Below are 17,760 nucleotides of genomic sequence, written 5' to 3' on the forward strand. Positions count from 1 at the left end.
TATGAGCATTCAGCTTTTCCTTTACAATAGCACAAACCAGCTCATCAGTTGGGGGCATGTTTTTCAATAAAGAATTATCTTCTGTGCAAGTTCTTCAGTGTCCTGACATTTTGTATGCTGTGCAGTATCACTCTTTTTTGGCTTTACACGTTGTCTCTCCTCCATCAGTTAACACATCACTGTTTAATTGGAGAGGGCCGTCTTCAGAGATGGAAGCTTTCTGATCTTGTTGAAGCAACTTTTGAAGCTTTCAGAACTGAATTCCGTGTGGTTCCCAATTCATCAGTATGAATTTATTACTAGCTGACCATGACTGGCACTTGCTGACTGTTTGCTGCATGTTGGGAGTTGCTTCACAGTGGAGCACGGAGTCGTCTTAAAGATTTTAACGATAGTCACGCAGTCAGCAACATTCTCCTTTTGAATTATTATTACACAAGTTTTGGTTCTCACTGTATAATAGTATTGATACTATATACAATACATAATCATCTTGCGTAGCATTTTTTGCTACGACCTGCTGATACCATTCTCACTGAAGACAATCAAAAGAGCTACCATTGACTTCAGGAGGGACAGTTTTTGGCCCTGAATCCTTTACAGGGACCATAATCGTTACAAAACACAAATGGCAATGGAAGTTGTAATTTTCAAAGGAGCCTAAAGGAGTCTATTGACTTTCAATGGGATCTATCTATGTATCTAAGGTACTTATATTGCCCCATCACCGGAATATCCGTTTGTGATGGTACCCTACACAGGTGATGAAAAAGTTAAGTGGAAACTGAAATAAAGTGGGGCACCTGGCTGCATCTGGAGGGTGGGCAGGGCACAACTAAAGAGGAAGTCTATGGAGGAGCTGGGTGGGAGCAGAAAGGGCTGCAGGGAGAAGGGAAGAACTCTGCAGTCCCTCTCTGGTTGCTAGAGAGTGGAGGAAAGGCCTAGAGGGAGGCAGATGTGCAGTCAGCCCAGGGATGGCTGTGGGAAAGGGCCTGGAGGAAGGCCAAGGTAGGAAGGAGTCCAAGGAGGCAGCGACGAGGCTCAGGGAGCAGAGCTTAGCTGCTCACCAGAGGGTCCCTGGACTGGAACCCAGAGGAGAGCCTGGGTTCCCCGAGGAGCCACAGGAAAAGGTGATGGAGAAACATCCTGACACAAGGAGGAGAAAGATTATTGCATTTGGAACCAGGCCCCCACACAAGAGCAGGAGAAGAACCCTGCAGACCGTGGGACGGGGTGCAGGGTCTGTGGAGCAGTGAGCCAGCGAGGGGCGAAGAGGTATGTTTGCGTTTAGTTTATTAGATTCTTTGTTTCCTCCGGAAGTGGTGGGTCGAAATGTAACCTGACTGGAGGGTGCAGGGATGTGTTTGGGTGCACATCCACCGCTTGCAGTAGCAGACAAAGCCCACTGCTAACTCCAGAGTTCAGAGACGAGGAACAGGTTTATTTCAGCACAGGCACAGAATGGCACACCCCAGTGATCAGTCGAGGGTGACCGGCCAATGAACTGGCTGAGTATATACAGGCAAGGCTGTATGCAAACAAAGGCAGAGGCTAAAGTCTCAGTACACTCTTCTGTACCCAAGATGACAGCCTGCTTTTAGCAACAACCCTCCGCTGATTTGTCACATAACAGTTAATAAGGTTTTACGACCAAATATAAGATTCTGCATTACATCCTAGATTATATAACTTCTTTAATTACTTATTAACAAGTAATTAACAGCTGTTACCCCTAACTGAGACCGGGATACTAAAGCCCAGCTCTCATGGGAATTAGGTGCCTAAATATCTTTGAAGATCTGGGCCCAAGTGACTTACCCAAAGTCACACAGGAAGTCTGTGGCAGACCAGGGAATTGAACCTGGATCTCCCAAATCTCCATGGGAGATGGGCATTTTAGGCTCCTTACCAGTCTAAAAGCAGTGGGAGAGAAGTTAGGCGCTGCAGCCAGTGGGGGGACATCCATTTGGAGATGTGATTTGAAAACAGGTGGAGGAGTATGAGTGATGGGGTGTGCTTGCTTCTTCAAGGCCCCCTGCTGGAGACCCCCTGGTCCTAGCACACCCTGTCCCAGGAAAGGAACAGCGAAGATGAGTCCTCCATGCCTGCCTAGAGAGGCTGCATAGAAGCAGCCAATCAGAGCCCAGCAGGCTGAGATAAAAGGCGCTGCGGGCCCTGAGCAGGTCAGTTCCTGGCTGGGGCCTGAGGGGCAAGGAAGGGAAGGGTGCTCTGCTCTGGCTGCAGGGAGCCCGATGGGCTGCATTTGCTAGCTCTGAGAGCTAAAGGACCTGAGAGCTCTAGACCTAAGGGAATGAACAGAGGTGAAGAGGCCCAGGGAATGTAGCAGCAACCAAGTAAGGGAAGCAGCAGGTGGCTGCTGTGTGTAGGGTCCCTGGGTTAGGATCTGCAGTAGTAGGAGGGCCTAGGTTTCCCCACCAACTAGTGCTGGAGTGGCCCAAGCCCCGGAAAGGGGACATGGCTAGTTTAAAATCCCAAGAAATGGGGCTAGATTTAAAGGGTCCCAGAAACAGGGCTGAGGGCCCTGGGGAAGGTAGACAAACAGTTTTGGCAGGACTCTTTTGGGAAACCACAAGAAGGGGATAAGTTTCCTTTCGAAGCCCTAGCAGGGCTGGGAGCCCAAGAGGGGCTGGAGAGAGAAGGCCCCCTCAGGAAGAAGGGGCTGAGTCCAGCTTGAGCCAGGGATTGGGAGACTTTTTTTTTTTTTTTTTTTTTTCTTCCTGGACTTGAATGGGGAGAGGGATAGCTCAGTGGTTTGAGCGTTGGCCTGCTAAACCCAGGGTTGTGAGTTCAATCCTTGAGAGGCCATTTGAGGATTTAGTTGGGGATTGATCCTGCTTTGAGCAGGGGGTTGGACTAGATGACCTCCTGAGGTCCCTTCCAACCCTAATAATCTATGATTCTATGATCCATAGTGACTGTGAGATTTGGCTGGAGGGCTGAGCCAGTGAAGACCTGCTGAAAGGTTGACAACCTACACAGGCTGACAGGAGAAGAAAGATTGCAGCACCCCAGCCAGCCGACAGGAGGCACTTCTGAGAGGTGAGTGACCCTCGTTACAAGGGGAGATAAAGTGTAGCTGATTGAATGGAAATAATCAGCCTTTCTGCAAGGTTTAAAACTATTTAGCTGTTTAGACTCATAACACTGGGAAACTGAGCCTGGAACACAGGCGAGGAAATAAACACTAGTTTGTTGCAATGTTCTGAGCTCGCATTTACATGGATCCGTATTTCCAGTTAAGTCTTCCTGAAAGTCCCCAAAGACATCAGAGTAGCCAATTGGAGCGAGAGAATCAGCAGCAAGCCAGAGCTGGGGAAGGACCTGTTGCTTCCTTCACCCAAGGGAAAACCTTGTTGGTTCAGCCGGCTCTGCACTGCTGTCCAGATGGAATTTTCAGAAGAACCCCATACTGGTCTTACTCTGCTCCAGTTGAAGGTTTGTAATTAGAGGTAGAAGTTAAGCTCCAGGGATTGCACTGTTGAATCCTGGGTGTTGGGCAAGAGTGAAGTTTAAGTTCAGAGAGGGGAAAATCTAAATTTTAGAATAACAACAAAAATCAGTCCCTAGCTGTCATTGATGCCTTTTAATTTAACTCCCATTGGAAGGCAAGCGGAGTTAGGCACCAAACTGCCATTTGTGTCTTTGATACTTACCCCTAAAATGTGTATTTCCCTTGCGGGGAGCAGTTTTTGAACCTGGGGCTGGCCTGGGTAGCCGTCACCATTAGATCCCTCATTCAAATGCCGTGCGCATCAGAAGAGGACAAAAGGTCTCCATTACTACTGTAGACTGGGCATGCTGGAGCCCAACTGCAGCCAGTCTGTCTGTCTTCCGTGTCTCATTAGTGCTGGGCTGTGTGGCAAACTGAGATTCGGTGGCAGCGCGAAATGGAGGGAGAAGCCTTTAAACACAGAAATGTCTATTATCGAATCAGAGCCTTTGACCTGAACCATCTTCAATGTTGATGATTTAGCTGAAAGGAAACCTGGATGTGACCCAATCATAGTTTAATGGGACAAGTCACGTGTATAAAGTTACTTGTATGGAATTACTTATGGGATTGGGGCGTTAGGAGGACCAGCATCTGCAAAACCATGTTGGGGCATTTTTTCTGCTTGTTTCATGAGTCGAATTCCTGTTGAGCTGCACATCTGTACCACAGAGAACGTGCTTGGTACATTTCACTTAAGCAAAACCATGACACACCTTGCAAGTCACCACATTGCACCCCGATTAAATAGCACTGAGTGTGTGCTTGGGAAGGGCAGTACAATGTACCCTGTCTTTCAGACTCATTCTTCAAGGTTTGCAATAAATGGGCAGGGACCTTTGCCCTGCGAAATATTAGCAAATTGCTGGCTATAACTGAATGGCAGCTGCAATACATTTGCAGTGTATTTCCTGAAACCCGACAGCTCCTGTAGGATGATAATGGCCAGATGCACTCAGAAAATACAGCTACGGTGTCTATCACCTTTACCAAGTGTGATCCATCTGACATCCTTTATTCACTTACAATCCGATTGACAAACATTCCGGCTCCTCCAAATGTGTAACTTGTACCTCATTTCATGCAGCAAACCTCCGGTGTTTGCTTCAGGTAGCTTCCTGGGGAACATGGGGGCCCAACCACCTAAACAGAAATGTACTAACAGACGTCCAGTTCAGTCTATTTCTTCCCAGCAAGGTGGGCCCAGCTCCGTATCATTGTTATATGCGCAGATGAGAGGAGGAATTTTGACTGTCTCAACCCTCCTCATGGCTCATTAACAGGGCAGGATCCAGGACCTCCAATACTAAACTACAGCATTCCCCCACTTGAGCTAAAGGAGGATCTCCATTAGTTGGTAGCTGTAGCAGGCTCTTATCCTCTGTTTTATCTGGCCATTAGAGAGGAGTCACAATCACACATAATAAGCCAGAGTGTTCTCTCTTGTGCCCCACCAGCTCCACTGTCTCCCAAACTCCTTGTTCCTCCTCTCTCTGGGGGGAAGCTAACACTGATCATGGTGCTAGCACAGAACACCTGCTGATGGCACTAGCCTAGAACTGGCCTCGCACCCCTGCTTGTACTCTCCTTCTGACCTTGCCGTCCCATGCACAGTTAGCTCTAATTCCAGCTAAGAATGTCTATAAAGTGGAGTCCATCTAGCAGAATGATCAGCGCTGCATGTGCAGGAGTGGGCGATTGGGGGGTGCATGTAGGGGTGTTGTGCCCCCCACCCCCCACTGCATCTCTCCACTCCCCTGCTGACCTCGTCCCTTCACTGCAGCTCTAGGGCATTCAGCCCTGCCCACTCGTCCTGCATGACAGAGCCAGTGTGGACTGTGGAGAGCATGTGTAGCGGGGAGGGTCTGGAAGAGAGGGATGTTTTTGGATGGGGAAGCTGGGGTCAGGGGAACAGCAGAGGCACAGCTGGAAGGTTTCCTCCTCCCGTCTTCAGCGTCTGGCTCTCAGGTAGCGGGGGTGTGTGTGTTGCTATTTTGCAGTGAGGCGTATTGAGGACCCCCCCACCTGGGTTGCTGGCAACTGGGTGTGGGCGTGCTGTTTTGTGTGGGGGGGCAGAGTCTGGGGGACAATGACCTGTCCCCTCCTCCCTTTGCCGTCTCTGCTGTCCGTGCTAGGAGCCACCCTCCCTCCCTTTCATTGCAGGCTGCGCATGGTGCCCTCCCCAGCCAGCCACCCTTTGCCAGGGTGGAGCACAAAGCTGCCGACGGGAGCATCCTCAGCCTGTCCCCGGCAGCCGAGTTCGCTCCGCCATTTCGCCGAGTGGGGGCTCTCCTGCCCCATTTCCCCCCCACCACACGATGTGGCTGCTCCACCCCCTCAGAGACACCCTTAACACTTCGTATGCCCACCCCACCTCCCCATGAGCCATCTGTCATCACTGCCCTCCATCTTGGACCAAACTGGTCTCGGTGTCACTCCCCTCACCTAGGGTTGTCAGGCATCCGGCTTTCGAAAAGGGACCCTGGCGGCTCTGGTCAGCACCGCTGACTGGGCCGTTAGAAGTGACCACCGGAGCCGGCTCCTAGGCGGGGGGCCCACAGGGCTCCGCGGGCTGCCCGAGCACTGGCTCCCGACCTATGGGAATTGGGGCGGGGGATGGTGCCTGCAGGCTTCCGGGGCACAGCGCGGTGCCAGGGCAGGCAGGCAGCCTGCCTTAGCCCTGCTCCGCTGCTGACCGGGAGCCGCCCGAGGTAAGCCCGTGCCCCAAGCCCCAATCCCCTGCCCCAGCCCTGAGCCCCTCCCAAACCCAGAGCCCCCTCCTGCACCCGAAACTCCTCATCCCCAGCCACACCCAGAGCCCTGCCCCAGCCTAGAGCTCCCTCCCACTCCCTGAACCCCCCAGCCCAGAGTCCTCACCGCTCCTATACCCTACCCCCCAGCCTCAACCCACAGCCCCCTCCGGCACTCTGAATCCCTAAGCCCCAGCCTGGAGCCCACTCCAGCACTCCGAATCCCCCAGCCCCACCCTGCAGCCTGGAGCCCCCTCCTGCAACCCAACCCCCCCAGCCCCAGCCCAGAGCCCTCACCCCCAGCCCAGAGTCCTTGCCCCCCCCCCGCATCCCAACTCCCTCCCCAGCCCAGGGAAAGTGAGTGAGGGTGGGGGAGAACGAGCCACTGAGGGAGGGGGAATGTAGTAAGTGGGGGGGGGGGGGGGGGCTTGGGAAGGGGAGGGGCTAGGATGTTCGGTTTTGTGCGATTGGAAAGTTGGCAACCCTCACCCCGCAGGGCGAGGCTGGGGCTCTCTGGGGCTGCACCCCTGCTCTGACTGGGGTAACAGGTTCTGTTTCCTTTCTCTGCCCCCCCCCCCACTCTCCCCAGCGGGAGGGGGCGTGCTCCCACCTGCTGCGGGAGAACTGGGCCCTGCCGGTTGAGCCCATGCTGTGTCAGGCCCAGGACTGAGCAGAATGGGCCATGCCTGCCAACAGTGATGGGCAACACCAAGGGACCTCAGTCCCCCCCCCCACCAGCACCCCTAGGGGGCAGAGGTCAGGGGGACCTTGTTTATGGTTAGAATGTGGGGACATGGAGCTTTGGCTTGCTTTGGGGGGTGAGGTCAGGGCTTGTGCCCTTATCTCTGCAAGAGAAGGGGTGCTGGGCATCAATGGGGCGCACGGCCTTTGTGGAGGAGGGGCGGCACCTGCCCTCAGGCTGCCACACTGAAGAGCCAGGGTCGGGAGGGGAGGGGAAAGATGCACCCTGTGAGTACTGGCCCCCCGCTGTCTCCAGCCCTTGAGCGTGGCCCCGTCTGCTTTCCCTGCACAGGCTCTGTCAGGCAGGGCAAGTGGACAGGGCTGTGTGAAGGGCCAGAGGGGAGTGGAAAGGGAGGGGAGTGGAAAGATGTGCCCCTTCAGTACTGGTCCCCTGGCCCCCACCCTTCAAATACACACGTGAAATACACCCATGTGCACGTGTGACTATTAACCAGGAATTTCCAAGCACAAAATGCCATTTTCTTGCTTACTAGAGGAGTCGAAGCTCTTACAGAAGCACAGTCTATAGGAATCTCTACTGATGTTCTGCCAGCACATATGTTAAGTCAGCAGATTGTTCTTAAGGGACATAGGTCCTGAGGGGAAGGATGCCTCAGGCATTCATTTTTAAGCCCTCTGGCTTTGGAGACGTGGATTTTTGGGAAATATTGGTAACTGAGGGATATTGCATTTGGGCCTACTCCCTGGACATGCAGGCCTGGTTGACGTCAGTGACGGTTTCACCCTCTTTGGGACTGCAGAAATGGCTCCTCAGCTTTCCTAGCCCAGCCTGCTCTGCCTGCTGGAAAGTATTCCGATCTAAGACCCAGATTTTCAAGCCAAAGTGATGCTCCTACATCTGTAACTAGGCCCTACGCGCCGGAGACTTGGTTTTCGGAAGTGCCGCTGAGCACTCACCGCTCCCAGGGACTTTGGAGGGGATGGGGGGAAGAGTGCCTCAGCGGTTCTGACAACCAGGCCGCTTGACGCTAGGAGCCCAAGTACGAATGCTAGGCAGCCCCATTTGAGAACGTTGGCTGAAGTTCCTGGGGTGAGGGAAACTTAGAAGTAAGCAGAGCGGTGAGGAGGCCAGAACTACTCAGTCAGCCGTTGGTGAAGCCTTGAAACGGTCTGGCCTGTTGCTGTGAAACTTGTTGCTCTTGTCACCTGCTACCCAGAGCCTTTGGACTCCCTCTTGAAAAGCAGTTCAGGTGAATGCAGTCTGGACTACGCCGCACTGAGCACGGGCAGCGGGGAAGTGCCTGAGGCACTAGATCCCAGCGGCACGGCTAATATTTCCCTGCCAAAGCTGAGCGGAAGGTAAAAATAAATTCGGCCTCACCCATGCAGAGCGGGGCTCTATAAAGAGGGCTCATCAATCATTTTCGCGCTGGAAACGAGACCTGTTCCATTGCAAAGCCATACTTTATGTGGCAGGAGTGGCACAAACACATCATTTACCATGGGCTTAACGAAAACCTGGTTGGAAAAGAGAGGGTGACAGTGTAATTGATTAGGGAGATGAAACAATATTTTTCTATGTCATGCCTAGTGCTATCAATTTAAACAATGAACTCCAAGCAGAGAATCCAGCAGCTGGAGGCACTTCAAGGTACATTTACCCACCCAAAGACTCAGCCGGGTGTAGAAGACAATAGAAGCCGTTCGTCAAGGGAATACTGTGGTGGTGGTTGGAGGGAGTGGGGGGGGGGGAAGGGGGCAGTTATCAATTGCATTTGTCTGACAAGAGATTAAAAGATCCAATGTCAGTAAAATAGGCCCAAGGGAAGTTCCCTGAGTAATACAAAGGGAGGGACTTCAGGCTTTTTCCTCCTCTGGCCCAGGAAATAAGTGTGGCAGGGCATTTGGGGTAGGGCAGATGGGGACTGCAAACCCTCTGGCATCTCCTTAGCCGTGATGTTAGACAGAGGGTGGCCTGCAGTCCAGTAATATTGAGGTTCCAGGATATAATGGTGGTGCTGGGGTGATCCTGAGCCAGACGTGGGGGGAAGAGTGAATCTAGTGGGCATGACTATGGGTCTGTGGGAGTGGGGGAAGGTACAAAACCCAAGGAGAAGAGAGAGACAAACTCCAGACGAGAAGGAAGAGGAAGAAAACCTGCACAATCACACTTTGTATTTCCGCCCCACCTTGCTACCTCTAGGTGAAAATGTGGAGGGAAGATCCCCGCAGCTCCCCAGAATCAAACGCATGGGGGGAAAGCCCGGCAAATCTCACTCGCACACCGGGAGCACTGTCTGGTCTAGCTGGGTAGCTAGCAGGGTCGGCTCTGTTTTTTGCCGCCCCAAGCAAAAAAACATTTTGGCTGCCCCCCCGCCGTCCCAGCCCTGGGCTCCTTGCTGCACCCCCCTGCTGCCCCAGCCCTGGGCTCCCCCCCCACCTGCCCCCCAGCCCTGGGCGCTCTCCCCTCCCCCCCAGCTGCACCCTCCTTCCGCCGCAGCCCTGGGTCACTGGTAACTCGCTCCCACGGCGGGTTATTCAGCAGGAATTTTGGGTGGGCATAGAACACAGACAGGATTGGTTCCCATATGGTTACAGAACTGCAGTAAAGTGGAACAATTTTCAGCTTGTGTGATTGGAGGATATCTGGATGCATATTATAAGACTGTCCTACATAAATGAGGAAAAGTTGAAGAGCCTTTATTATTTTTTTGTTCCACTCTTTCTTTCTATGGGGAATTTGCCAATGCAATATCACTGTCTTCCTTTCACACAAACAAACAAACAAAAAGGCAACGGCTGTTGAAAATAGCAATTCCAGTCCTAATAACCACTGGGAAGCATTTCTTGCTCAATTTTATCCTACTTTTTTCTACAGCAAGTTACAGTGGATCAGTATATTTGATTTGGGAGAAATGAAGTAACAGCTGCCCAAACTGAGCTTGAGCATTCCTGAATTTTGAGGTGTTCAAATCTGGAAGGCAGGTGCTGGGGGGGGGGGGGGTGAAAGGGCTGTGGCTCTGCGGGGGGGCATGGCAGCATGTATGCAGCAGTGTGTCTGGCGCTGCGCGCAGCCAGACATGCTGGTCTGAGTGGCACGGTAAGGGGGCTGGGAGGTTGGATGGGGTGGAGGTTCGGGGGGGGCAGTCAGGGGGCAGGGAGAAGGGGGGGTTAGATGGGTCAGGGGTTTGGGGAGGGGCAGTCAGGGGACAGGCCGCGGTTGGATATGCATGGGAGTCCCGGGGGTTTGTCAGGGGACAGGGGGTGAGGTCCTAGGGGGAAAGTTGCGGGGGGGGGGGGTCTCACGAGGGGGCAGTTGGGGACAAGGAGAAGGGAGGCTTAGATGGGGTCCCAAGGGGCAGTTAGGGGCAGGGGTCCCAGGAGGGGGCAATCAAGGGAGGAGGAGCAGCGGCGCTTAGATAGGGGGTGGGGTCCTGGGGGGCAGTTAGGGGCAGGGAGGGGGTGATCAGGGAGCAGGGGGGGTTGGATGGATTGGGGTTTCTGTGGGGGGCAGTCGGAGGGAGTGGATGGTGGCAGGGTGGGGCTACCCTCCCTCCCTGTGGAGTGTCCTATTTTTCGAATGTTAAAATATGGTCTCCCTGCCCTTCCCAGGGCAGCTCTCCATTCACAGCAGGCTGCAGCATGAGGTCTCAGCTTCCTCACTCCCTCCCCCTCTTTCCTGTTGGTAGAGGCCAAGGGAATGCTGGGAAATGTAGTTCTTTCCCCGCTCCAGGGCTGGCTCTATAGGCAGGGAGCTAACCAAGGAACTACAGCTCCCAGGGCCCCCTGTTGGTTCTCAGCTCCCAGGCTGGATCCCTGCTGCCCCTGCAAATGGGCTGCCCCAAGCACATGCTTGCTTTGCTGGTGCCTAGAGCCCTCTGGTAGCTAGAGCTGTACGGGCATCCATGGCCTGACATTCTGAGCTCTTCCTTGGACCTTGCCACCTCCTCCCTCTGTTGTCCTAGGCCTCTCCTGATTAATTCTCTGCCATTCTTTGGCACACACTGCCTTTCAGGGGTTGTTCAGGCCTGGTACCCTACATACATTGGTTCTTCAATCTGGCCCTGATTCAGCAAGATTTTTGACTTTAATCGCAGGAATGATGCCATTGGCTTCAATGCACGTGCTTCAAGTTATGCATGTACCTAACTACCCTGCTGGCTCAGGGCCTGTATAGCTAAATCCAATCATACACATGTGTGTAATAGACACGAGATGGTTTATTTTGCCACACCCTATTTTCTGGTGTAATCCCAAATCCCTGAGCTGGCTAGCTGTCTGTGGGATTCTACAGTGGCTGACCCATCTCCATTGTGGTCCTGAGCAAATGCAAGAGAGCATGGGAGAGGAAAGCTTTATGCACGTCAAAGCAAAAAGTGAGCAGGAGGGGTGTGAAGAAGCCAGCTGATCTGAGGAAGATCCCAAGGCCTTTAGTTAGTGCCGGTCAAGAAGCACTGGAGAATATGTGGAGGGTCAGGGGAGCTTCAGAGAGAGAGCAGAGCTTTATAAAACTATTAATTATCACAGTGGTTAGAGACGAACTTTCTGACTCTGCCACTGACTTGCTGTCTGACCTTAGCCAAGTTAGTTAACGCCTCTGTGCCTGAGCATACCAGGGCAATGATGCTCCACCCCCCTTTTTCCAAACACTTTCTGATCCCCTGAGGACACACTCTGGAAGTGCAAAGGTAGGAGCAGAGCTATCTGGCGGCCTCTCTAGTCTATTTGAGCTCCCTAGTCTAATCTTTAATATCTTCCAAAACGGGTGAGAGATGCTTTTGATGAAGCCTTCATTTTCTGGGATCAGAAACCAGGCACAGAACGCTGAAAAGTACGGCAGCTGGCCATTTTCAAAGCACATGTCCCAGCTGTTCTGAGACTCTATTTGATCAGCAATGAGCTTTTTCTTTACAAACGGTCTGTCATCTTTTTTTCTTCTTCTTACAAAGAACAGATCTGGGGGAAAGATGTCCTGGCTGATTTAGAGCAGGGTGAGTTGAAAGCTCTGGAGTATGGATGCAGTGCTTGAGTACTGACCAGGAAAGCTGTAGGTTTTGATTTAGGAATGCGTCTCTACTCCCCCTCCCCTCCCGCCTGCTTTGCCGTTTTTTTGAATGCTGGTGGGGTGCAATATTTTGATCAATTATGATGATGATGACAGAAGAGTGGAATTATGAGCATAATTATAATTACCATTTTTATGCAGAGTTAATTAATCATAAAAATACTGCTTTGTATAATTTTTCTGTTTAATGAAATTCATTATAGAGGCCCCTGAAGCCCTAAATATATCATTAAACAAATTAAACCTCTGGCTGGGGTTAGGGCTATTAAACAAGCACAGCCTGGATTAGTGACCAAAAAGGACTGAGTGAGACATTAGCCAAATGAAGGGAGGTGCCACAGCCCGCCCTGTTCACAGCTGCCTTTTCTTTGTGGAGGAGAGTGCACAGTCGAGTGGGTTTGGGCACGCTGATGTCTGACATCAATGGTTGGTCTCACATTGATATCAATGTGCATCTGGAGTGGCCCCTTAGAGGTGAATTCAGACTCCTTCTTCCACAGGTGCTTCAAGTTATGCATGTACCTAACTACCCCTCTGGCTCAGGGCCTGTATAGCTAAATGCAATCATACACATGTGTCTAATATACACGAGATAGGAATTTGATGGTTTATTTTGCCACACCTTATTTTCTGGTGTAATCCCAGATCCCTGAGCTGTAGAAGGCAGTTTGGCATTGGAACCTGGGTCTGGCAGGGCTGGAGCCATGCAGGGCAGGCCTTTCAGGGTGTGTGGTCCCCAGGAGCTCCCTGTATTGCATTGCATTACGCTGGTCAGGTGGGCTCGGGGTGGTGTGTGGGTGGGTGGGAGAAAAGCAGGACTGGATGATCTGATGCTGCATGGAACCTTCCATCCTATGCTCTGCAGGGAGTTGTCATAGGCCCTGTGTAGCCAACTCCAGCCATTGGATTGCCCCACAGAGCAGTATCTGCAGCTCCTGTCTGGTCCCCCCCCAGTGCATCTGTTGATTGCCTCATCCGGCGAGTGAGGCTGAATGAAAGTTGCATGAAGGTGGTGTGGGCGGGAACTATTAATCTATTTTATGGAAAGCTTTGCAAAGCTGCCTGTTAAAGACCAGCATTGTTGCGTATTGAGGCACCACAAAGCATCTATTCAGAGTTTCTAAACAAGTGGGTGTAGGGCCCAAGATTCACTAGCTGGTCTCTTGCCCCTCAAAGAGGGGAGATTTAGGATCTACAGGATGAGGGGCAGCAGGGAATGTGTCCAGAACCCATGAGACTATGAAGCTCTGCCGGTTTAAAGGAACTTGTGCCTCACACCGGGGGCACTACAGCACTGGAGGTAAATGTTCCACTGCCATTTCATCCCACTCCGGGGACCCCCAGGAGCTGAGGGGCTTCCCGTGGCTATAGGCTTGATCGCAAAACCCAGGTCATGAAAGTCTTCTCTCCATGGACACGCTGGTCACACGTGATGAGAATGCCAGCTTGCCCACATTGCCCTACAAATATGTCCAAAGCTTGAGCCGAAGGGGGAATAGCATGTAGATGGTTCAGTCCTTGTCCTCCCCCATGAGATGGCTTTTGGTAGTGGTGGATTTGTGTGATGTGAACACTTGAGCACTGGCAACTGGGCCATTGGACAGCCATTGTGTGGGATCAGCTTTCTGTCACAGCAAATGGCCTGATTCGAATGGATAATGTAGAGCAAAATGCTCGGTGGACCTGATTCCCTCTTCATGTACCCCAATATACTTCTATTGATTTCAGTGGAGTTACTCCTGATCTACACCTGTGTCACCTGTATGGGAATGCCAACTCTGCTATAGAATTCTATACAGTGGTTCAACGAGGATCTCATTCTCCATCAAGTTCAGACAGGTTCTGGAGGAACATCTATAGAACTCTAATGGTTTCCTAATTACTGATGTCCATAGGCGTTGCCATAGGGAAAGAGAGATCGGAATCAAGCCTTTATTCTCTTTGCCAATCCCCTTTCATGTGGATCATTCGCATTCTTTGCGGAAAACTTCAGCAGCCTGTGCTCTTGGAGATGTCTTTTGTTTTATTTCTTACCAGTGTCTGTGTAATGGAAAGAGAACTCTTGGAGGTATTAAATTATCAATTTCTCACAGGTACCCGGCGTGGTGATTGTTACGGTGGTTGTTATTGATGTCTGATCTGAAAGCAGAACACAGGGTTTGTTGTTTTTAATATAATGTGACATGTCTCAGCACGCAGGCTGTGTAATGGAATACAGAAAGAAAAAGGCCTGTTCTGAAACGACTCGCAGTGGTTAATACCCTTCGGCTGGAAAAACACCTTTCTATCTTTGAAAATTTCTTTTGCTTTTCTTTCCTCACCCAATGAAGGTCTAAATCAAACCTTTGGCCAAATTCTTTGTTATAACTCCAGTGAATGTAAAAATTAACATTCCTAAATCCCCCAAATTTACATAGACCAGGTCATCCCACGGCAGAAATCATAGACACCATAAAGAATACTTAAAAATAAAAAGGATCCCCAATACATCTTACTTAGGGTGTTGAAAAACACCTCTGAATAAATCCAACATCCATAATTGCTAACAATATTTAATAAGAAATACTTTGCTTTGACTGTAATGGAGAGGACCCATTCTCATTTATATTAGGACGGAACGGGTGTAACTACCACTCTAGGCCCAAGGAATTGTCTGCCTTGGTGATCAGAGACTTAGAATCATAGAACTGGAAGGGACCTTGAGAGGTCATCTAGTCCAGTCCCCTGCTCTCAAGGCAGCACTAAGTATTACCTTGACCATCGCTGACAGGTGTGTTTGTCCAACCTGCTCTTAAAGATCTCCAATGATGGAGATTCCACAACCTCCCTAGGCAATTTATTCCAGAGCTTAACCACTCTGACAGTTAGGAAGTTTTTCCTAACGTCCAACCTAAACCGCCCTTGCTTCAATTTAAGCCCATTGCTTCTTGTCCTTTCCTCAGAGGTTAAGAAGAATATTTTTTTCTCCCTCCTCCTTGTAACAACCTTTCATGTCTGTGAAAACTGTTATCATGTCCCCTCTCAGTCATCTCTTCTCCAGACTAAACAAACCCAATTTTTTCAATTTTTCCCTCATAGGTCATGTTTTCTAGACCTATAATAATTTTTGTTGCTCTTCTCTGGACTTTTTCCAATTTGTCCACATCTTTCCTGAAATGTGGCGCTCAGATCTGGACACAATACTCCAGTTGAGGCCTAATCAGCATGGAGTAGAATGGAAGAATTACTTCTCGTGTCTTGCTTACAATACACTTGCTAATACATCCCAGAATGATACTTGCTTTTTTTGCAACAGTGTTACACTGCTGACTCATATTTAGCTTGTGGTCCACTATGACCCCCAGATCCCTTTCCGCAGTACTCCTCTCTAGGCAGTCATTTCCCATTTTGTATGTGTGCAACTGATTGTTCCTTCCTAAGTGGAGTACTTTGTGTTTGTCCTTATTGAATGTCATCCTACTTACTTCAGACCATTTCTCCAGTTTGTCCAGATTATTTTGAATTTTAATCCTATCTTCCAAAGCACTTGCAACCCCTCCCAGCTTGGTAATCGTCTGCAAGCTTTATAAGTGTACTCTCTATGCCATTATCTAAATAATTGATGGAGATATTGAACAGAACTGGACCCAGAACCGATCCCTGCGGGACCCTACTTGTTATGCCCTTCCAGCATGACTGTGAACCACTGATAACTACTCTCTGGGAACGATTTTCCAACCAGTTATGCACCCACCATATAGTCGCTCCATCTAGGTTGTATTTCCCCAGTTTGTTTATGAGAAGGTCATGCAAGACAGTATCAAAAACTTTACTAAAGTAAAGATACCACATCTACGCTTCCCCCCCATCCACAAGGCTTGTTACCCTGTCAAAGAAAGCTATCAGGATGGTTTTACATGATTTGTTCTTGACAAATCCATGCTGACTGTTTATCACCTTATTATCTTCTAGGTTCAAATGGATTGCTTAATTATTTGCTCTATTATCTTTCCGGGTACAGAAGTTAAGCTGACTGGTCTGTAATTCCCCAGGTTGTCCTTATTTCCCTTTTTATAGATGGGCACTAGATTTGCCCTTTTCCAGTCTTCTGGAATGTCTCCCATCTTCCATGACTTTTCAAAGATTATTGCTAATGGCACACATCTCCTCAGTCAGCTCCTTGAACATTCTAGGATGCATGTCATCAGGCCCTGGTGATTTGAAGACATCTAACTTATCTAAGTAATTTTTGACTTGTTCTTTCCCTATTTTAGACTCTGATCCTACCTCATTAGACTTGCTATGGACTAGAGCTGATTATAAAATGGAAATATTTTTTTGAAAAAATGATTCATGACAAATATGCTTTTTTTTTTTTTGGTCAAATCATTTTGAATGTTGTCACTTTTTCCCTAACATATCTATGATGAGCTTAATCTCTCTTAAACAAGTTGGACTTTGTTTTATTCACCAGAGATTTTGGCATTATGAGTAATTAACTTAATAATTTCATTCTTTCTTCATTTTCTTGGGCTTTGTTTAAGGCGCCCAGAGTAGAGCGCTTTGCTAGGCTGACAACAACTAAATAAAATGATCTAACAGACCCTATGCAGTGTTGTAGCCATGTTGGTCCCAGAATATTAGAGACAAGGTGGGTGAGGTAATATCATAAGAACGGTCACACTGGGTCAGACCAAAGGTCCATCAAGCCCAGTATGCTGTCTTCCGACAGTGGCCAATATTTTATTGGACCAATTTCTGTTGGTAAGAGAGACAAGCTTTCGAGTTTACACAGAGCTCTTCTTCAGGTCTGGGAAGTTGGTCCATTAAGAGCTATTACCTCACGCACCTTGTCTCTCTAACCGACCCTGGCAGGCAAAACTAGAGAATCTACACATCCTAATGCAGGTCATCTAATTGACAGGGATGTGGAACCAGTAGCACTAGTGTCATTGGAGGTCTTCACAGGGTATAGTGGGACTAGAATTAGGTGTCAAGCAAATTTAGATGTGGGCCCGGGTCCTCCAAGGTATTGAGGTGCCTAATGCCAATTGATTTCAATGAGCGTTTGACACCTTAAGACTTTTGAGGATCTGGGCTTTAGAGACGAATAGGAATAAACAATGCAAGCAATTTACTTTTGTTGACCTAGTAGTGGACTATAATCCGCTTCCTCAATATTATTGCTCTGGCATATGAAGCAAAGATGTCCATTATTATCCTTACTATGAATGTTTACTTTAAAGTCGGGAGGAGTATAATTTCTCTTTCCTGTCGGCTAATTTCATCCCCAGAAAGGGGCTCAGAGAGAGGGGGTCACTGAAAGGATTGCAGATTGACTTTTACCAGGGATCTTCTGACAATTTTGGGGGGTGAGGGGGGAATATAGTTTTGATAGATAAATCCGCTAGCAAATAACCAAGGACAAGGAATGGTTGGACCAGAGTTTGTAACAGGATGGATGAGGAATGTATATGGTGCAGAAAGTTGTAGTAAATTAAAGCATGTTAAACACTTTGCATTCATTGGTGGGAAAAGAAGAAACAATCTGAACTATGAAGTAAGCTCTCAACCTCAGGGGTCGTTATCACTACGAACATTGACCAGGGAAATCCAAAGTGAAGCTAATCACTGCCAATATGCTGTACAGTACACAGCTGCAGGACATTACATAGTCAAATAGCTTAGTCAGATTCGCAAAAGGATCATCAGATGATTACATGAATGCTAGGAATAATATTATTAGCTTGTAA

General features: G+C 49.5%; 1 long non-coding RNA gene across 4 annotated transcripts in view; it reads left to right on the forward strand.

The window, feature by feature from the left end:
• Positions 1-2,197: 2,197 nt before the first annotated feature.
• The window catches only part of LOC135982764 (uncharacterized), a 136,732-nt gene continuing 121,169 nt past the window's right edge, over positions 2,198-17,760 (forward strand). For 3 of the 4 annotated variants that reach the window (XR_010600315.1, XR_010600313.1, XR_010600316.1), the window contains exons 1-2: positions 2,198-2,354; positions 2,934-3,060. This is a non-coding gene — a long non-coding RNA (uncharacterized LOC135982764). Of the gene's footprint in view, positions 2,355-2,933; positions 3,061-13,756; positions 14,084-17,760 lie in introns of those variants that run through there. The other variant, XR_010600314.1, reaches the window with a different exon arrangement.

The sequence above is a fragment of the Chrysemys picta genome, chromosome 4 (genome assembly GCF_011386835.1).
Source record: "Chrysemys picta bellii isolate R12L10 chromosome 4, ASM1138683v2, whole genome shotgun sequence".
NCBI lineage: Eukaryota > Metazoa > Chordata > Testudines > Emydidae > Chrysemys > Chrysemys picta.